The 23200-nt window shown below is 35.1% G+C and overlaps 1 pseudogene; it reads right to left on the bottom strand.

Moving 5' to 3' along the window:
- Positions 1 to 3975: 3975 nt before the first annotated feature.
- Positions 3976 to 22702, bottom strand: LOC105506288 (annotated as a pseudogene).
- Between the last annotated feature and the right edge of the window lie 498 nt (positions 22703 to 23200).

Below are 23200 nucleotides of genomic sequence, written 5' to 3'. Positions count from 1 at the left end.
TGGCAGAGAAGTTCTGGGTAGAGAAGGGCAGGGTCGCTGGTGAGGGTTCCGTTCTCAGATTTGTGCCTGCAGACCTAAGTGAGAACAGGCACTCCTGTTTTTGTGCCAAAATGTTGCATTTTCCAAGACCACTCTGGCACACCATGCCTCCCATCCTGTGCCCATATAAACCTGAGACCTTAGTGGACACCCACCCACATGGCTGTATATCAAGAGGAGCTGTGGAGAGCAGCAGAGAGCGGAAGAGAGTGGCAGGGTGTGGCAGAGATCAGCAGGATGGCATGGCAGACAGCAGCAGGATGGCATTGCAGGGAGCAGCAGGATGGCGTGGCAGAGAAGGAGAAAAGAGGTACCTGAACGTCAAGAGGAGTTCAGCCATTTTTGGACAATCTCCCCTTGGATCATCTCCAGGAGAAAATGATCTCCCCCACTCCTCCACCTTCTGGCTCCCCATCCACCTCACTGAGAGCCACCTCCACCACTCAATAAAACCTTACATTCATCCTTCAAGCCACATGTGACCCGACTCTTCTGGGACACTGGGCAAGAACTCAGGATACAGAAGGCTGTCACACTGGCTCTCTGCCCTTGTGATAAGGCAGAGGGCCCACTGAGCTGATTAACATTCAATCTGTCTGCAGACGGCAGAGCTGAAAGAGCTTTGTAACACTGGGGCTGCAGGCAGTCACCCCTAGACACGCAGTCACCCCTAGACACCACCGTGGGGCCGAGAGACCAAAGCACTCACCTGGGCCTCTGCACCTGACCATCTGCATGCTCCCTCTAGGGGTTTGAACTGCAGTGCAACCAAAGGGGCAGGCCAATCCCCTGTCACATGTCCTGCAAAGGAAATAAAGGAACTCACCTGTTTCAATCATAAGTAAAATGTGCATATTATATACGATACATATATAGACACACACATATACATGAGAGAGATATATATACACACACACATACACATACCATGTAGTATATATAATACTTAAAATTCATTTGAAATAAAATATATAGAAAACCCTCAAAAAAAAAAAGGAAGGAAAAGACTGAAGAAAAACTAACAAGGTGAAATTTAAAAGTTTTATTATAAATTTTGTTAAATATTTCCATGTGTGTATATATATTATCTATATATATGTAGTCTTTATAGCTATATAGTATCTATATACTATAAACAAATCAAAGAGAGAGAGAGAGGCAGAGAGAAAGACATACAGAGAGAAAAATCTATATGCCTCATCTCCACACAAACATGGTGCTGGAACAGAGAAATACAGAAAATTATATTCAGTTATTGCCCCAAAGACACATTATTCAGATTTCTCAGGAACACAAGACACAGAGACCAGGTAGGTAGAAAATTCTGTGTTGGAGATCTCCTTGTGTAGCTGTTTGTGTAGCTTCCCTAACTAAAAGATCCAACATTTAAATGTTCACATAAAATGTTAAAAAAAGAAAAAATTTAAATATGACTGAATACACCATTAAATCTCCTAACATAACTCCAGCATTCTAACCACTATCAGTCATTCAAACAAGAGTTATGAAAAACTCAAAACAAGGCTTTTTCCTTCATTTTTAGTCATGGTTTTAGGTAGAAATTATTCTCATTCATGAACCTGCAGGGGATAGTATAGATGGAAATGGGAGCAGGAAGGACTTCCATTAGAGATGAAAGCAAAAGAGAGAAGAGGAACAATTAAAAATAGATTTCCAGATTTAATCATCTTGAAGTATGTTATTTGTTAGGTTTTTAAAATGCAAAAGACATGCAGCAGTATTTCGTTTTGAGCTCCACAAACATAACAGGCTGATTTGGTACACCTGTCGTCATCGCTATTTAACATAAGAGACATATCGTGAGTGTATGTGCAGCAAACCGAAAATCTTAAGTATATTTTGCATAACATATATGAGATTCTAGATGCAGGTGTTATGGCTAAAAATATGTGTTCCTGTAAAAACCTTGACAGATGAGTAAACAGAAACTGAAATGATCTTGTGCTGCTGGAGTAAAGCAGAATATTATAAATTACAACACCTATCATTTTCTCTCAAGGTATGGATTTCCATTAACAAGAATGCAGAATTAGCTTTGCAAACGGTAGGTGCAGGTAGGTGCAGGAAGTCATTATTTCTGAATGCCAGGTGGTAGACACTGCTATGATTATATTGTTATAGGAACCATTTTTTCTCTAGTTTTCCCCATATTATCCTTCACAGAAAGTAGAATGATGACAATGCAATAGATATTTGTTTTATTGGTATTGTCCTCATTTCCAGGCATACATTCTAACCTAATCACCAACCACTGTCATGTCTTTGTGTCTAGCCAAAGACTAGTTTGGAAGAGGAAGCACCTGGATTTTATTGTGCTCTCTTCTACTGTTCATTGTAAATTACTGAGAGCATTTTATTTCTCTACATTATTTCCAATGTCCAACCAACAGATATGTTCTCTCAATCAATGACAAGATATGTATGCCATTGTTGATGCATTTTTCATATTATATATTTTTGATTTGTCAAGGATTCTGAAGCTCTGCTACTTACAAATATTTTCTCTCATCTATTGCCTTATTTTTAAAATACACACTAAAATGTGCAACAAATTCCCCTCCAAAAGACTGTCCAGTGTCTCAGTTCTTATGTCATTATCACCACTCACACGCACGCATTCACATGCACGCACGCATACATGCCTGTAAATGATTTAGCTACTTTTCATAATTCAATCAGGGGTCTTCAGGTATTCAGGGCTAATTTACATAGTATAAGTGGAGAAAAAAAGAGAGATGTATTTATATCTTTCCTAAGTGGTCCTTTATAACTATTAAGATGTCCTTAAAATAGAAACTGTAAGAGTTGGCATTTTAGAATTAATCCTGCTTTTCAGGTGGTTTTTCTTTCACACAGTGTTGGGAAAAATACATTTCTGCCAAAAGTATTTAGGAGAGTTGATGACAACTATTAAAATAATAGTAGTCCAGTGTCAATCAGAGGTGATTAATACAATTAAATTCTATTTAAAATGTCTTTACAGTGGGCCTAATTAGAGAAAAGCACTGAACTAAATTGTCTTAGTTACAAAACTTCATCAGGTGGTAAATGCCATAGATAAATAGAGCCATACTCACAAGTGTGTGTGTCAATAGAGGTGTGCTTATTATTAAAATAGAAAAATACGGAAAACCATATTTCTGTATGATGCAATGAATATATATGTTAACTTTGGAAGAAAATACAAATCATAGAGAATTTTTTAGAATTGTGTTGGAATTAAGTAATCCACAGATGACACCATCTTCTTGTTATAATCCAGTACTTAGGTAGGAGTATGAAAGGCCTGGTTAAGTACCTAAGTTAATCATGGTGAGGAAAAGAAGATCAATTAAAAAATACATATTTTAAATTTCTTTAATTGCTGAATGCCTATTTGGCTAATATTTGAAAAATCATTGTTTAGTCCTACAACTGATGCATTTTCCCACTTTCTCATCATTTTGTTTTCAAGCCACCTAAAAGTCTTATTTCCTCATGTATTTGACACATTACCAAAATGGAGCTGTGCTGTTATCCTACAGTATAACGTTGGAATCCTATGCTGTAATCACATGGGATCATATTGGACAAATAGGAGTATTTAAGTTATTTATTTACCTATATTTTATTTTTTTGAGACAGAGTCTCACTCTGTTACCCAGAGTGGAGTGCAGTGGCATGATCTCAGCTCACTGCAACTTCTGCCCCTGGGGTTCAAGAAATTCTCATACCTCAGCCTCCCGAATAGCTATTACTACATGTGCACCACCATAACTGGCTATTTTCTTTCTTTTTTTTTTTGTAGTTTTAGCAGAGATGTGGTTTCGCCATGTTGGCCAGGCTAGTCTTGAACTGCTGGCCTCAAGTGATCCTCCCACCTTGGCCTCCCAAAATGTTGAGATTACAGATGTGAGCCACCACACCCAGCCTAAATTACTTTTGAATGATATTTTTTCCTTCTGTTTTCAAATTATTTCCAACAGTTTCTAAAGACATGGTCACAGCTGCCTGAAACATGGCTTATTCACTCATGTCACCTAGATCACTCTCACATGCTCCTGAACTTGTGGTCAGTCTTTCACATTGATATGAAATTTGTCCTGGTGAATCTACCTGGTGCTGCTGCTGCTGCTGCTGCTTTTCAAATAGGTTTCTCTTCTCTTCCAAAGCTCTTTTGAAGTGAGATTTGTCCCTGAGGTCTATGGAACATTTTGAGATAAATTTTTGGAATTGCCTTGCATACTTAGCTGAATAGCTCTGCAGAGATCTGCTTCTTCATCTTCAAGGTCAATTACTTGGCGACTTAGTTCCGGAGCCCTCTGCAAATCCTCCTCATCATCTAACATTTCTGACCTATCATTTGTCTCTAAGACTCATTGCAGGTCTGTTTCATGGAGCCTTTGCTGTTAATTTATCTAAGTCTTCTGTAATAAGTTTTGGTCGGTGCATGTATTGGAGCCTAGTCATCTGCAGGAGTTGGTCAGCCTCACAGTCTGGCAGGTCATCCTCAACAAGGAGTGTAGAATAACATTCCTGTTGTAACTGAGCTGAGAAAACTGCAAGGTATTTATCTGATGTTAAGTCTGAAACCCTCAAGAAAGTATTCGAATTAAACATTGTTCTCCTAACTTTCTAACTGTAAACAAGTATTCTTTATAATTGCATATAAATTATCTTACATTTATAGAGTTGATGCTGAGCCTTTGATACTCTGGACTATTGAACAAGATTAGGTCTAAACCCCAAATGTTCAAGGCATTGCTTATAACCTGAATAGGAAAAAACAAAAACAAAAGCAAAAAAACCTGTCCCTTCTATTTCCAGAAGGCTGCTGTAAAAATGTGTTTCTAGTTTCTTCTCTAGAAACTCTTTCTTCTGCCATTCTCATCCTCTGTTCTTCATTTAGCTGATGTAAAATAGAAGATAATTCCACAGGGCTAAAATATTCTCCTTATAATAAATCATGCCAGCAATGTTGAGCACAAAGTGAGCCTTCTTGTTTCTCATGAAAGATTGACTACTTGTTTGTTTGTCTAAGAAGCTCCATTTTTAACCAATTATCTTAATTTCAAAAATTGTTTCACTGTGTTTTCATTTTCCTACTGTGTGTTTTCTAAAACATCTGTTTACACTAAGGTATCTTAATTATGCTTTAATGGTTTTTCTTGCTGTGGCATACCAAAATTTCTGTTGAAAATAAAAATATATCCCACTTTCTTTGGTTAATGGGCTTGATATTTAATTATCTCCATTGAGTAGTACAAAAATTATATCATATTAAACTGACATCCAAAGGATTCTATGACAATAGTCTAAAATCATAAGGACTATGGGTTTCTAGTAATGGTTATTAATATAGCTCTTTAATGTTTTTAAGACAACCTTCCTAACAGACTTAATTTTCTATTACTGTGAAAATTGCTCTAAACATTATTAATAGCAGCTTAAAATAACAAGCATTTATTATCTAACATAGTTTTTAAGATCAGAAATTCAGTAGTGGTTTATATAGCTGATCCTGATTCAGGATCTTTTATAACATTTTAGTAAAGCTGTCAGTCAAAGTTCAGTCATCTGAAAGTTGACAGAGACTGATGGACCTGCTTCCAAGGTAGCTCACTTATATGGTCAGTGGCAGAAAGTCTTGGTTAATTATCACGTGAGTCTCAACATAAAGCTGTGCTCCCTTGCAGCTGACTTCTCCCTGATAAGTCACTTAAAAAAGTGAGATACTAATTCACATACCCACCAACAGTGTATAAACATTCCGTTTTCACTACAGCTACACCAACATCTATTGTTTTTGATTTTTTAATAATGCCCAATACCCATACTGGAGTAAGGTTGTATCTCATTGAGGTTTTAATTTTTATTTCCCTTATGATTAGTGATACTGAACATTTTTAAAATATTTGTTGGCCATTTTTGTATCTTCTTTTGAGAAATGTCTGTTGTTGTCATTTACCTACTTTTTAATGGGATTATTTGATTTTTTTTTTTTTTCTGGCTGATTTGTTTGACTTCCTTGTAGATTCTGGATATTAGTTCTTTGTTGGATGTAAAGTTTGCAATTTTTTTTCCAATTCTGTAGACTGTTCATTCAATATTTCTTCTGCTGTGCAGAATCTTTTTAGTTTAATTAGGTCCTATTTATTAGTTTTGGTTTTGTACCCAAAAGAAAAGCAGTCACTATTTTAAAAAGACACCACATGCATAGGTTTATTGCAGCAGATTTCACAATTGCAAAGATGTGGAATCAACTTAAATGGCCATCAACCGATAAGTGGATAAAGAAAATGTGGTATATTAACAACATGGAAAAATACTGATATACAAGAATACAATAATGAATTTTTTTTCCAGCAACTTATATGGAAGTGAAGGCCATTATTCTAAGTGAAGTAACTCAGAAATGGAAAATGCAATACTGCATGTTCTTACTTAGAAGTGAGACCTAAGCTATGGATACACAAAGACGTGCAGAGAGGTTTAACGGAAACTGGAGACTCAGAAGGAGGGAGGGTTTGAGGTAGGTGAAGGATGAAAAATCATCTATTAGGTACAATGTACTCTATTCAGGTAATGGATACTCTAAAACTCCAGGCCTCACCACTATACAATTCATTCATGTCACCCAAAACCCCCTGTACTCCTATAGCTATTGAAATTACAAAAACAAAAAGAGGGACCAGGATGGAGGTCACAATATATTTTATAACTCAATCACAGAAGCAACATACCAACAATCTGTCATATTCTATTGGCCACATAGATCAACCCTAGTAGAAGGTGGGAATGGACTGTACAATGGAATCAATACTAGGAGGTGGAGACCAATGGAGGTTACCTCAGAGGCAGGCAGCTACACACATGATCAAGATAAGTCCATATAACTTAGTATTTGAGAACTAGAATAAATTTCCTAAAAGTGTCCTCTAATAAGTCCATCAGGGCTCTAGGTGAAAAATCAGTGTAAAGCCATCTTAAAAATAAGCATAGCTTATATTATTCTATGGCATTTTATTTTGGTCACCACTCAGTGATTTCTAAGGCCTCTGTTCCACCTGCTGTCCAAAGCAACTAGAAGGACTACATAACGCTAGTCACCTTGATGAGCTCTAAATACTTAATATATCTCCCTCCCTTCCCCAACACATGAGCCTGAAACTTGAATAGTTATAACGTTGTCCTGAAGACTATATAATGTGTTTTGAACTAACAACCAATCTTCGAAAAATGTCCTCCCATAAGCAGAATGCCGTCGGAGACAAAGGACAGAAGTTAAATTACACCTAAATACGTAGTTGGGAAAAAAGTCTATTGTTATCTCCCATGATTCGTGGCTTTGCTCCTTTGAAAGTCTGGGTTCTGAAGAATGCTTCCAAGATGAGTCACGTTGATTTAGACGAGATTATCTCTGGCCAAAGTAGTTTTCATATGATTAAATCGAAAGTCAAAACGGGGTATTTATATTGGCTGGGATGATCAATCCTCACCATCCAAATAGGTAAATATTACATAAAGGAGGGAAGAATATGAATAGAATTCAGATGACCCCTTACTACACCCACTAGCACAACAGCACAGAGGCCTAAATGTTATTGTAATCTGTACAGGTAGGAACACCAAATATCACAGATATTTAATTAACATAAGTTTGGATCATAGAATTAGGTAGAGAACCCTGTCAGGTTGAGATTGCTGTCTCAAAACCAGAAGAATTTGAAATGGGTGATAGAGGAGGTAATTTGTAAATTATGTGCTATAAACTAGAGCCTTTATCCATTTTTAAATCTTTGCTAGTGTTTGTACTTATATTTATATTGTAACAAATTTCCTCCTGTAAAATGCAGTAAGTATTTTCTACAGAATTCAAACATAGAATTGGATGCAAAAATTACTGAAATTTTAGGCAATTTTCCCTTGAAAATGAAATTTGTTTCAGTTGTACAAGAAATATTTGTATTATGTTATATAGGATAAATTTTTTCTAAACAAAAGAAGATTGTATGTATAATTTTGGTTATAGTAGATATGTGTTACTTGTTAATTATCCATCGTGTAAATACCCCTTGAATTGTGAAGGAATCCCTAGTGTGATGGTGGAACTTGAAGCAGCAGGGCCCCATCCTACATTCACACCCTAATAGCTCATAGACATATAAACTTGGGTTGAGCTTGAATGCACATCTTTCTTTCTCAGGCATTGAATGTTAAGGGAGAGTGAAAGCTATTCAAGAAAAGTTTGAGGCTATTCAAGTTAAAATAATCAAATTTCCAAGAGTGGCATTCCTGAGTGATGACAGGGCTGTTTCCAGAAACATTAATGTTCAGAGTATCATCTAGCCAGTCTGTTTCAGTAGCCTGTTGTCTACTGGTTAGTTACCTTGTTCTTGCTTATTTTTTTCAGCCTGGTCCTCCAGATTTACCCTAGGAGCAATTTTATATCATCTATTAAGCTATTTTCATTTTCATGTTACATTTCTGGTTTTGCTACCAAGTAGTAGCAATTTGAAAAATACTGCTTTGATGTATATAACAAGTATATACTTCTCCTTGATGGGGCTCCTGAATATAAGATAAAAAATCAACGGTCTATTGACAAAAAGAGAAGAGAAGGAGAAGAGAAAGTGGAAATTATCAGTTTACATTGCACCATGTATCAAGTAAATGTGGGTTTGCAACCTTTATGTCAAATTTATTGCACAATAAAACATAAGAAAGTATTATGGTTGTGTATTTCTTTTTGAGTCTATCTTAAACTGTTAGTAGTTTATTGTACAGTTGGTAGAAGTTGGAGCAGCATATAAAATGTTGAATATCGCAGTTAGGTAAGTGCTAGGGTTGTGAAATTTGAAAAGGTTTGCTAAGATTCTTTATTAAATCAAGAGTCAAGTTTATAGACTCATAGTGACTCAGGAGATTGTATTTATTTATTTATGTGACAGGGAATGAAACACAGCAATGCCAAAAGATCAAACTGAAAAATAGTTTTAATATTTTGTTCAAGAAAATACAAATAATTTTAATCACTTCATCTGCTTTTTCTGAAATTTCTTGTTATACTTGTTTTCTTAATCTATTCTTTTCTTCTTAAGATAGTGTCTCGCTCTAACACCCAGGCTGAAGTGCAGTGAACAATCATAGCTCACTGTAGCCTTCAACTCCTGGACTCCAGCAATCCTCCCACCTCAGCCTACCTACAAGCTAGGACTACCTGACTCATTTTTTTGTTTGTTTTTCTTTTGTATAGAGACAGGGGTCTCCCTATGTCACCTAAGCTTGTCTTGAACTCCTGACTTCAAGCAATCCTCCCACCCTGGCTTCCCCAAATTTGGGGAAGTCACAAGTGGGAGCCACTGTGCTCAGCCTCAATTTTTATTTATAAATATCTTGTTGCTAGCTCACCTATAAAGTTATTTTTTGTTTACATTTTTTCCTATGTGACCACATCCAGTTTTATAGCTTTAAATAACATCAATATTCCAATGCTTCTCAAATCTCTGTTTAAATCTGAGCTTTTCTCTGAACTGCAGATTAATATCCACAGCCACATAATATTAGGTGATGAAGTCATATGAAATTGATGACATTTGACTCTTTTGGACTCACAAAATATTTATATTGTTCAAATTATCCATATCTTTACTTGGATATTATATACTAATGTCACATTTTACATTTTCAAAACATAGCTCATAATTTCCATCCCCTTAAACTCCTTGTCAAAACTTTTCCGAATCCAGGCTTTTACTCTCATTTTACACACTTGCTCATAATTGAAACCAAGAAGGTTCTTGATTGGTTATTTCTTCACAAAACTCTAAATTCAGTTCATTAATAAGCCCTATTTTCTACTTCCAACATATTTTATAGCCACTTATTTCTATCTTTAGGAATAAAATCCAGTTATGGACGGTAATCCAGTCGCCATTACTTCTTGGATTGGCTATCATTATGGTCTACTGACTAATTTCCCTTCTCTACACTCTATCACTTTTAAAGGATCTGTTCTGCTCAAAAAGAGAAGGTATTTTTAAAATGTAATTTGTATCATGCCATTCCTATACCAAAAATAATTGTCTCCATATCACATTTAGATAATTGATATTATTTATTTATTTATTACTTTGGGCAATTTTTATTTTGATACAATTTCAAAATTACATAAAAGAAGAATAGAACAAAGAACTTTCATACCTAAACAAAGGGTATAGAGATGGTAATTTTTAAAAGTTTCCATCCATTTGTTTTATCACTCCTTGTTCTCTCCTCCTCCCAACCTTCCTTCTCCTCTCCCTCCCCCACTACACTGATTGTTTTTGGAGCCATCTGACAGCAAGTTGGAGACATCATGACTCTTGACATGATTTACTAAGGACCCAATATTACCTCCTTGGTATCCCTATGCATAACCTAAATCTAATCGTGTGGACACATCAAATAAGTCCAATGAGAGGTGCATTTTGCAAAATACTTGGTCTATACACTTCAAAAATTCAAGGATAACATATATCGATTATTTACCATAGCCTATAAAATGCTACATATTCTGAGTCCAGCTATTTCTCTGACTTCATCCAGCAACACTCATCCCTTTCTCATCATGTTCCAGACACTCCATTTTTTTGTTGTTTTTATTTTTCTCCTGTAACATGCCAACGTTGCTCCCCTTCCTTAGTATCTCGCTGGAGCACACTTATCTTAGATCTCTTATCTTAGATTTCCCTACAGTGATCACCTTCTTGTCATTGCTTTTCCAGTTCAAATTCTATCTAACAGAAGTAACTTCCTTTAGATAGACTTATATTTCTCTCCCACAGTACTCTGTTTTCTTTACCTCATAAAACTTTACTTGAGGTTTAGTATAGTACTTTTACTTTTCATTACCTGGTTTTCCTATCCCCCCTCCCCTTTATCTTCCAGAATACTAATTATTTTACAATTGGGACTTGCCTACCTTGATTATTATTATAAACCCTGCACCATGTTCCAGTCATCTGGTAGTCAATTAATAGATGTGTTGAAAGAATGTAGAAATATATTCCGTAAACTGATAAAATGACATAGACTATATATTCATTTTTAAGAGGTTCATGCACTAAGAAATGTGTAAAGCAATGTATTTTGATAAATTATAAAACATTGAATGAATATTTTGTCAGAATTTTTAAATATTTAATAATTCGATCTGATTTTTATATGTATGAATTTTTCTTTTAGTTACCTTGGGTGCACTTACAAGTCTAGTGAGCTATCACTTAACTGCCTTGAAAGAAGAGTTTGGTGTCAATAATTGAGTTACAGTTGCAAAAGACATAGAACATCTTGTTAAATTTTGAAACATGAGTATGACTTCAAAATAATTATGTAGATTCTGGCTATTAAAGGAAGAGGATATTAACATGGAAATAATTAATGTGATGTTGTTTTGTATCAATTTAGCTAAACTGGAATTATGTAATTTGAAATTCCCTTTCCTTTAAGGTTCTAGTGCAGTGTTGGCCACACAATGAATTTGTGCAAGATTTAGAAGGTGGAAGTGAAGCAGCAGTAGTCCATGTTTAAACTCAGAAATCCGATGTAAAATTAGGTATGGTTTCAGATGGCACACACTGTACAAGTGTGCCAGATTATCTTGTTGGCATGAGGAAGTAGTTGGATCTGCAGCACCTGGAGGTCCCACTGGGTCTCTGTCTTCAGCATCTTCAAGTACTTGGCCAAGTGCTTTTGAAGTTCCATGGTAAAGTGCATCCACTCTATTGTAGGTCATGCACATTATCAAAGTTGGAGGCTTCAAAGCAGTAAGACAAAAATGCAAGTTCAAATTCCATTTATTCTTATTGATTACAGGCCAACTATATGGATTTTTAGTTTTGTTAGTTTTTTTTTCATCATGCTTTGTAGTGATTTAGCAGCCTGGGACAATGTAAGATACAATTTCTAAATTGAAGACAAGTTGCTGCATCTGTCCCCTCCTTAAATTATGAGACAGGCATGATGTTTATTGAGATTTTTAGATTTACTAAGTGACAAATATCTCACTTTGGCTTGCTAATCCAAAACTTTTATCAGGTAACCTGAGAAGCTACTAGTTTGGAGTGTGGCTCAAATCAAGAAAAGGCTCTTCAGCAGGTCTAGGTTGCTTGCAAACTGCTCTGCCACTTGGACCATAGGATTCAGCAGATTCAATTTTCCTTGACATATCTATGACAGCCAGGTAGGCTGTACAGAGCACTGGGCAGGCATATCCAGATAATCATAATGCAACTCTAAAGATTTTAACAAAATTACACCACCCTCTAGGGATAACTATTCTTATTTTAAGAAAAAGATCTGGGCATATTACAGAGCCTGAGTAGAGACTGAATGCTTGATGATTACCAACAAATTTATCAAGTGAACATCATGAAAAGGATGTTGTCTGACTGACTGAACCATAAAATTAGGTGAGCACAGCAGCACTTCATCATCAAGCAAAATTGTTATATATGAGATTGAGTTCAAGTAAGTCCTACAGACTCATATAAGGCATCTTAGAAAGTGGTCCACATGTCCATTGTTCATATGCAGGTTAAATTGCTTCCTCACTTTCAATACTTATTATGGTTTCTTACGTCCATTAGGTCCATTAGACCGAAAACAATACTCTAGCCCATTTATAAATGATTCTACATAATATGTTAATACTATCTGAATGTGGAGAGCTACAAAGTTTTAGCCTCATACTGGAAAATCATTTTTAAAATAATGGTAAAGGAAAATCTTTCCAGTTGGCAGAATTTTGAGCAGTACGCCTGATTGTTCATTTTACCAAGAAGAAGAAAATGCCAGATGTAATTATCTGAAGTCATTCATGACAAGTGGCAAATTATCTGGTTGGATGGTCAGGGATATGGAAGGAACACAATTGGGAAACTGGTGACAAGGAATTCTGGGAAGAATGATGTAGATAAACTTCCTCTGAGTGGGCACAAAATATAATGATATTTGTGCTCCATATGAAGGAAAACCAAAAAGCATTTCAGCAGATGGCAATCTTCAAACCCATGTGGACAAGTGGAACTGTTCTATGGATGCAAATCAGTCTATCTGCCCAGATATCTCTGTTGTAGCCCAGTGGGCATAGGAACTTAGTGGTTATATCAGCAGGGATGGATGTTATGCTGTGCTCAGTAATACGGGGCTTTGACAGCCAGCTTGATCTGGCTAACTATGGGTGAGTGACCAACATGCCAACAGCAGAGATCAATAACAAGCTCTAGTACTGTGCCATTCCCCAGGGGGATACTGGCATGCTGATTACATTCAACAGCTTTCATTGTGAAAAGGGCAGTGCTTTGTCATCTCTAGAAGAGATACTCTGGTATTAATTTAACTTCCTTATCCAAAATGCTTTAGTCAAACTCATCATCTATGGACTTATCAAACGCCTTAATGACCTCCTGAGTATTCTTCACATCATTCCTTTTGAACAGGGCACTTACTTTATAACAAACAAAGTTAGGCAATGAGCTCATACTTGTTGACATAACTAGTCTTACCATTTCCCTCACTACACTGTAGCAGGTAGCCTGAGAGCATGATGGTTTAGCTGTTTCTGACTACTCAGTTATGGTACCAGCTGGGCAGCAAACACCTTGCAGACTGAAATAATGTCCTTCATAATACAGTATATGCTTCATATCAGAAACCACTATATAGTTTTTATGTTCTTCTCCTATTCAAAATTCACCATCTAGAAATCGAAGGGTGAAAACGAGAGTCATTTCTATTACTTCTATTTCTATTACCTGTTGTATTCACTTGTGACATTTTGCTTTTCTTTCTCAAATTCCTAGAATTTGAGGCTCTGCAAAATACAGGTGTTTGTTTCCATGGGATAATACTTTCACCAGAGGACACAACAATGATAAGTTTTTGGAGAACTATACTGCACACTTTAGAGAACAGAACATGTTAGAATTTGGAGAGGAGGCGAACTATCATTCAAAACAAGAGTGTTAGGAAAGACCTCACAGAAAAAATAATATTTAATCAGAGATTTAAAGTGGGATACAATGCCATGAAGAACTCTGGGAGGTAGACTTCCCAGCAGAGGGAACAAAAGCGCAAAGTCCTCAAGACAAGATCATGCTTCATGTGTTCGAGATAGCCCATTCTTAACATTTGTAGAGTCATGGACCAAAATACAAATGGAGGTTTATAAACCATATATTTAAATATTTTAAAACTAAAAATCAAGTTAACAAATCATTATAATCTATATTTGACAATTAAACCTTTATAATGACCTGGCATTTAGGACTCTGAAATTCCACACAGGAGCATATACCATTGTGGGAAGGGCAAGCCCTCAAGGTGGGACAGCAGACTGATATTCACCTCCTTTCTTTTTCCACCCTGGGCTTTTGTATCACACCACAAAGGGTCACATGTGTTTGTGGGAATTTACCTTCCATATCCAAACTCTCATTTACTTCCCAATGAACACAGCCTTTGGCCACTCTTCGGGCCACCACACTTGTGAATATAGTCCAGAGAAGAGGCTTGTGAAGACCCTGGAGGTGGGATTAGAATCTTTTTCATAGGGAATTATGGGATTCCAGGTGTTTGCAGCATATTCTAGAATGGGTATGTGCATTAGTACATTCTCTGTCTCCACAGACTCCCATTGAGGGGAAGAGTATTGCTATACGAAGGCCAACTAGAACCATTTAAAATATCCAGCTCAGAAAAGGAGATCCTTCTTTATCTAATGGCAGTAGCAGTTTGAGGACTATCCACCAGGCCATGTGACTGCAGTAGAGTTGGCAAGAAATAATGTGCTAGATAAAGTTATAGAGAAGTAGGAGCTAGAACAAAATTGTCAGTGGTTATTAGCCCCAGTTGCCCAATAAGATCACTATGAAAGTACCATTGCTTGGTTAGCAACTCCACAAATTCTGATTCAGTTGATCTGGGCTAAGATTTAGCCATAACAAATTTAAAAAGCCCTGGTGACTGAATGTAGAGCCAAATTTGAAAACCATATATATATACACTTTTTCTCTCTGAGATAGGAAATTATTGGATAATTTTGATTAGAAGAGTGCCACAAAAGAGTGCACATTCAAAAGGAAATTAATATAGCAGCAGGATGAAGAAAAGTTTCTAGGGAGTATATAGGAGATATAGTGAGATCAGTTTAGGAGGCTTTTGAAACAATACTGGAAAGAGATAATGATGCTTTAGACCAAAATGGAAACACTAATAGAATTCTAGATGATAATACTGATAAAGAAGTCTGAAGTTCAGGATAACTCAATATATATACTTTTTAAAATAAAATAACTGCATCTACAAGATTTTGGAATAGTACAGCTTTTAGACAGGTTTAAACAGTCTCAGCTTTTCAACAGTGAAACTTGTACAGAGTTGCAAATAATAATAATCTTTTCACTTATTTATAAATATTCATGATAGCCAAAAAATATTTAAAATGATATGGAAACATGATAAATCATATTTGTACTTTGCTATTTATACCAGCTCTAGATAAATTCTATGTGCATTATAACACATTAAATACTATGTGAGTTACTAGGTTAAAAAATATATATATATACAATAGAGCCTCAAATGGTTCATAATTTTTCTAGCTTACAACTCAGAGTTTTATAAAAAATCATTATTAATGTCAACATTAATGAAGACAGTGTTTTTTGCCAAATGATAAAAAATTGCATGCTTTCCAAATCTATAGTTAAGGTAGTAAAAATGTGATTTTTGAATAAACTGGCTCCAAATCATTATTTAAGTACACATTAGAAATATTATTAGCTTTTAATAATTTTATCACAAGAAAAAGTATGGACTTATTCCCTCGGTAAGAGAACTAGGGCAGGTGGGAGAATTTAAGGGGGAATGGTGAGAAGCAATGTTGAGGTATACTATTATTTTAAAATGCAATAACAGAAATTACAAACCTTCAGATCTGTTTCTCTCTGTTACTTGCTTCATGTTAATATTGTTTATGAATATGCTGCAACATGTGCACTGTCAGAACAAAATCTAGAAAAGGCCCTCAATGCCTAAGTATTTCAATTCATGTTTTTACCAATCTATTTTTCATATGTTATATTTTTATTGTGTCCTATTGATCCCATTAATAAAGGAGGAATTTCTGCCTTAGGATTATGAAGATGGTTGAACACATGACTCTTAACACTGGACAGATGAAATAGACAGCAGTTCATTAGTCACTTACACTCACAGTCCAGTGGAGGAGGACAACCCATACCATATTTGGCAGTTGCACTTGGGAATGGAATGACCAACCATGTACTGTGGGATGCAGGCTTTGTAGATTCTAGAGTAGAGTGACTTTTTACTTCCTTGTGGGGAAGTCTTTGTGTTGTTTGCATAATTCTGAATGCTGACAGGAAACTGAAACCCACCACTCAGAGATAAGCAGAAAATGTACCTGCTCTCTGAGATAAGGAGGTTTCTTTGGCTAGGTGTCCTTATCTGCAAGAGCAGAGCAGGCAGGAATCTTGCCAATTAGGTCATTTGAGGCCCTCCTCATTTTACCAAATGTCAATGCAGCACATATTTAATTTTAGACCTCACATCACAAGTTACATGGAACCACTATATATTACTCATCCATAATCTCTATCTATCATCTATCTATCTATCTATCTATCTATCTATCTATCTATCTATCTATCTATCTATCTATCTATCTATCCACCTACCTATCTACAACATTTAGGGAGAGGATGAATCCTCTGTGCCCTCTTCACATCTTTGATAAGAAGATGCTCTTGGCAGCTACATATGGAGCTGAAATGTGGCCAAACTGCCCAAGCCAACAGGGAGACCCAAGAACAAGGAATAAATGCCTAATGTTGTATGTGTCTGATTTTTGAGGATGATCATTTAAATTACTTAACAGAAGCTGAATAATGCAGTAATCAATACAAAGTATTTTAACATGAATATGTAAATGATTAGAAGAATTCATATTAATAATCTATGGAGCACATACATATGGGTTTCTGATTATGTAGATTTAATTTTTGTAAAAAACAAACATTTCTGACCATGTCTCACTCTGGGTAAGCCACACGCTATTACAGTTTCTTTATTGCATCCACCTTTTTTCAGAATACACGCAGAATTTGAGCAGTAAATTTCAATTATTTGTATATTGCTTTGTAAATAAATACATAGATGGATAGATGGATAGATAGATAATTGATTGATAAACTATAAGGACTTAGCCCATGTAATCATGAAGGCAGGCAAGTTCTAAGACTTTCAGGATAAGTCAGCAACCTGGAGAACTGCTGGTGCCATTCTAGTCCAAAGACTGGCAGCCTGGAGACCCAGGAATAGCCAATGTTTCAGTTCTAGTGTGAAGAAAACAAGTGTTCCAGTTCAAAGTCCATCAGGCAAGAAGAGTTCTCTTTTACTTGGCTGGTGGGAGGCAGGAATTGGCCTTTCTCTTCTATTTAGGCCTCCAACTGATCGAATGAGACTCACTGATATTAAGGGGGCAATCTGCTTTACTCAGTATATTCATTTAAATGTTAATCTTATCCAAAAACAAACACTCCGACAGAAAAACCCAGAATAATATTTGAACAAATATCTGTGTACTCTGTGACCTAGTCAAATTGGCACATAAAATTAGCCACCACATTATGTAACCCCAACCTATCTGGAACAATATTATCACTTTAATATGAGAATAAGGGAAGGTTAGTGTACAATTCAACTGTAGGCAGAAGGCAGATAAAATGAAAATCACATTCCTGTGGAAGTACCTGTATCACAGACAGGTTAATATCCAGCAGACTAGAGGTAAAATTTAGAATTGACTAATTTAAGCTGCACTAGAGTTGGTTTTTATCTCATGTTCAATAATTAATTTTCACCAAATTGTATAAGAAAATGATACAAGAATTTGTTTTTGATGTTACAAAAAACTAATTTTTCTTCAATAATCTTTTTTTTTTTTTGCATCTGTTAAATCAATTAACTCAAATATGTTACTGGGAAAAAAGTCCACAAATAAGATGTCATAAAAATATTGAATTATTAAATGATAGACAAATAGGCTTAATTAATCTACTTATTTTTTAGAGACAGAGTCTCTAAGTATTTAAATAATTTAATAAACTCCTTTCCTCTCTCCCAGGCTGGAGGGCAGTGGTGCTATCATAGCTTACTGCTACCTCAAACTCCTGGTGTCAAGCAATCCTCCTACTTCAGCCTCCCAAATACCTGGGACTACAGGCATGTGCCACAGCAGTTGGCTAATTAAAAAAATATAAATAACAGACAGGCTTTTGCTGTGTTGCCCAGGCTGGCCTCAGACTCCTGGCTTCAAGGGATCCTCTTGCCTATACCTCCCAAAGCACTGGGATTTACAGGTCTGAATTTAAATATAGTTTTATTCAACTAGATAGTCTCATCTTAAGTATTTTTCTTGACAATAGCATGACCAAATTTTCAGTATAATAATATCACATTATTTTCCAAGAGATTTGACATTTTTATCAAATTGACTATTACAATGAAAATTAATGAGTAAATTTTCAAGTGTTTTAAAGTAATTATATATTTGGTCAAAAGGAACATATTATGCATACACAATAATATCAATATCTAAAAAAGGCTCTGTGAAATATTGTGACACATAGAATTCAAACTTATAAAACTGGTGTAAGCAAATATTTATTTTATAACTTACTTTATAATTTTAACCATTAAAAGTAGGCATACGTGTACATTATTGTGATTATGCAACAAAATAGTAAAAGTATGGAAAAGTTGAAAAATTTGAAAACACATTAATCAAAATATTAGGAATAAGTATTTCTGGATTCTGGGATTATGTCAATTTGTATTCTTATCTTTTCTGTTTATTTTAATTTATTGAAAATTTACTTTCACAAATACTAGTATTTACAATAATATTATCAATAAATAGCAAATCTTTTTCCTTCTGATTGATTGTTTAGAATGCATTTGTTTCCTAAATTATGTAGTTAATTCCAATAATATTTTTGTGGATCTATCATGTGTCACAAGTATACAACCATTCTGATTACAATTATAAAAATCTAATATTTTAATTTCTAATACATTACTTTTATAACACATTCATCTGACAGTTATTATTTCTGTTTCATTGATTAAATTATACTGGGAAAATAACTACCCTTATATGCTGGTGTCAATATGGTTCTCTTCTTCCTCACCTGACATTGCAAAACATTTCAAAAATAAAATTATAGATTTAAGGAAAGAATTTGAAAGCAACTACAAAGGAAATTTTCAAAAATATAGTAAAAAGAAAAAATATAATAAAGGCTGTGAATGCATCAGCAGCTTCACCAAGTAAACATCAACAAGTGACTGTTTTATTTCATTTGTATCCACTATGCTACTCATAGAGAATTATTTTTGGGAAAACTCAGATTTTTGTACATACATCCAAAAATAATCAAAGATGTATTTCTTAAGAAAGGCATCGTTTTAATAGGAGAGCCCTAATGTTTACTACCTATCTGTAGATGAGAACAATCTAATAATACCATCAACTACACAGTCAAAGTTTTCTAATTTTCTCATAGTTTTAAATAGTTGATTCATTTGAGTAAATATCCAAGTATGTTACTATATCATTTACTTCCTTAAAGCGTCTTATAATTAATAGATCTCCTTCAATTCTTTTTTCATTATCATGAAGAACATAATAAATGCATTTCTGGAATAGAATAAAGTCCAACATTCTATTACTTTGTGTCAATCCACTGAAATTGCTTATTATATTTCCATTTATTTTACATTTTTGTAAAAAAGTTCAACTTATATTTTAAATATGGAAAGTATATGTGCAGATTTGCTGCATGGGAATATTGCATGATGCTGAGGTTTGCAATACAAATCCCATCACCAAGATAGTTAGCATACTACCTGATGGGTAGTTTTTTAACCTACCCCCTCCCTTCACCCTGTAGTAGTCTCTATTGTCTCTATATTCATGTATACGTATATGTTTGTTCAATGCCTAGCTCTCATTTACAAGTAAGACTATGAAGTATTTGATTTTTCTGTTCCTGTGTTAATTTACTTAGGATAATGGCCTACAGCTCCATTCATCGTGCTGCAAAGATTATTATTTTATTCTTTTTGATGGCTTCATAGTATCTCATGGTATGAATGTATCACAGTTCCTTTATCCACTCTACTGTTGATGGGTACCTGGAGTGATTCCATATGCCTGTTATTGTGAATAGTGTAGCAATGAACATATGAGTGCATGTCTTTTTGGTAGAATAACATATTTTCTTTTGGATATGTCTACAGTAATGGGATTGCTCGGTCAAATGGTTGTTCTGTTTTAATTTTTTTGAAAACTCTCTAGTCTGTTTTCCACAGTGGCTGGAGTAATTTACATTCCAAACAACAGTGTTTAAGCATTCCCTTTTCTCTGCAGCCTCACTAGCATCTGCTGTTTTTTGACTATTTAGTAATAGCCATTCTGACTGGTATGAGATAGTATCTCACTGTGGTTTTGATTTGCATTTCTCTGATAACTAGTGGTGCTGAGCATTTTTTTATATGTTTCTTGGCCACTTTAATATTCTCTTTCGAAAAGTTTTGCACATTTTATTAATAAAGTTGTTTGGTTTTTGCTTGTTGACTTATTCAAGTTTCCTATAGATTCTGGATATTAGGCCTTTGTCAGATGCATAGTTTGCAAGTATCTTCTTTCTTCCATTCTGTAGGTTGTCTATATGCTCTGTTGGTATTTTCTTTTACTGTGCAGATGCTCTCTAGTTTAATTAGATCCCAGTTGTCTTTGTTTGACTTTAATGTCATAATCTTATAATGCAATAGCTATAGAATAGAAACATACCATATTCAGAATTTAGTAAGATAAAATATGTTTTATAAACTACTTTCTTAGATTTACTCTCATATATCATAAGTGTTTTCAACATAAACATACATGAAAAGAAAACATTTAACAAAGTTATAGTATCTGAATAATGAGTACCTTTTACTTCATAAGGGAAGTAGCTGTGGTCACTAAGTATACAATATATTATAGTTATGGTATATACACTAGTGTTAATAAAGAAGAATGGTCTGACCATTTCCTTCAACTGTAGCTGAAGAAAAATCATAGCAACCTGGTCTCATTTCTTGTTTGCTACTGAAAGCAAAATAACTGTGTTTTGATTAATAATTATCTCTAAAATTTTAAGTGTGTACAAGTGAGGTGAAACGCAGTGGGATAGAGAGGCACAGCATGTCTAATTGAGAAAACTGCATGATCAACAATACTGTGTTATAGAAAGAGACAGACAAAAATCAATTTAGTGGAAAATTGGCCTATAACTGATTAACAAAACAAAGATAAATAAAACTAAAATCTTAGTTGACAATATTTCATGTAACAGCAGAAATATACAATGTTCATGTTTCTAAGTCTGAAAAGTACAAACAGATGATGAAAATAGAAGTAATAACAGTAATAAATTGGCAAAGCATCACAGTAAAATGATCAATTTTCTAATTCAGGGGCAAAAACTCATCAGAAGAAATAAAAATGCATGGGCCTTTAGTGGAAAATGCTTCTCAAAAATGTTTCATGATACCAGCTCAGGTCATGACTCTTAGCTTATCTTGTTTAGTCTCAAAAACTGGTGACTAAGAAACTAAGCGTTGACAAATGTAGGAAAAAAAAAAAAAGTGCTTGTTTTGTCTTGTTTTGTTTTGTTTTGTTTTGTTTTGAGACGGAGTTTCACTCTTGTTGTCCAGGCTGGAGTGTAATGGTGCGATCTCAGCTCACTGCAACCTCCACCTCCTGGCTTCAGGAGATTCTTCTGCCTCAGCCTCCCAAGTCGCTGGGATTCAGGCATGCGCCACCACGCTCAGCTAATTTTGTATTATTAGTAGAGACAGGCTTTCACCATGTTGGTCAGGCTGGTCTCAAACTCCTGACCTCAGGTGATCCACCAGCCTCGGCCTCCCAAAATGCTGGAACAGGCGTGAGCTACCACACCTGGCCAAAAGTGCTTTCCCAAAAGTGGTTACACCCTAACTGAGAACCTGTTTTTTAGTTGTTGGTGTTTAGGTTTTAGGTGAATTCAAACACATATTTTAAATGATAATCAGTTGATAAATCAGTATACATACTGTGCAATACTCATTAATCAGTTGTAATCGGGACATCTGATGTATTTTATGGTTTAGAACCAGATTTTGATACAAAAAAATCCCTCAAATTTTGACATAATGGAGTATGGCTTATTTTGTAGATAAGGAAGCTGAGATTTGAAGAGAATAACCTGCTTACACGAATAAGAATATATGACCCAGAGAGTTTGCCACAGGTCATACTCATTATGCTTTTTGATCAAGAGCAAGACTGTTCAGAAAACATTATGCTAGGCTTCATTACATCGTGTGTTTTAGTGTTTGTCTTATTTTAAAAAGGTTTTCATTTTAACCAGCAGAATTTTATTTTATCATTTTGTATGACACATATACCCATTCCTTCTGGGAACTGTGAACCTGAGATTAAGCCACCTTGGCTTGACTCTGGTCCTACCTGGTTCCCTCTGCTGCCGGTGGCCTCTGCCAATGTCTTCATCTTCAACATTATTTGTTACTCAGTAACTCTTACTCCTTCTTCCTTTGGCTCCAGTGACATATTCTCTGCGTTTTCCTAATTCTTCCTCACTCATTCATATTTTTCTTAGTTATATCCTATTTCTTTTCTCTATTTTTAAAACTAAAAGTGATCAAATCCTCTTTTATATAGACATTTACTGGTGATGATTATTTTTTCCCACCTCAAACCTCATCTTTCCTCCAACCTTAGAAATAGCACTGTCATTTACCAGGTTGTACAACATCTTGAAATCTACTTTGACTCCTTGATTTTTCTCCAGCCCATTTTCATTTGTCAAATGTAGGATTTTATTTTTGAAGCATATCCATTTTGATAGATTTCTTCACTGATGTTCTTATAACATATTCTCCTTTTCTCCTAACTTTCTAATTGCATATTTTTAATCTTCCGGCAAAGGTCCATTTCTCTTTTGTCTCTATACATTTCGTGCTTCTAGAAGTGCTGTTATTTTGTCAT

This window comes from Colobus angolensis, unplaced genomic scaffold (assembly GCF_000951035.1).
Source record: "Colobus angolensis palliatus isolate OR3802 unplaced genomic scaffold, Cang.pa_1.0 Scaffold134, whole genome shotgun sequence".
Taxonomy (NCBI): Eukaryota; Metazoa; Chordata; class Mammalia; order Primates; family Cercopithecidae; genus Colobus; species Colobus angolensis.
Note: the sequence above shows the minus strand (reverse complement) of the source record. Positions and strands in the feature narration are given on the sequence as shown.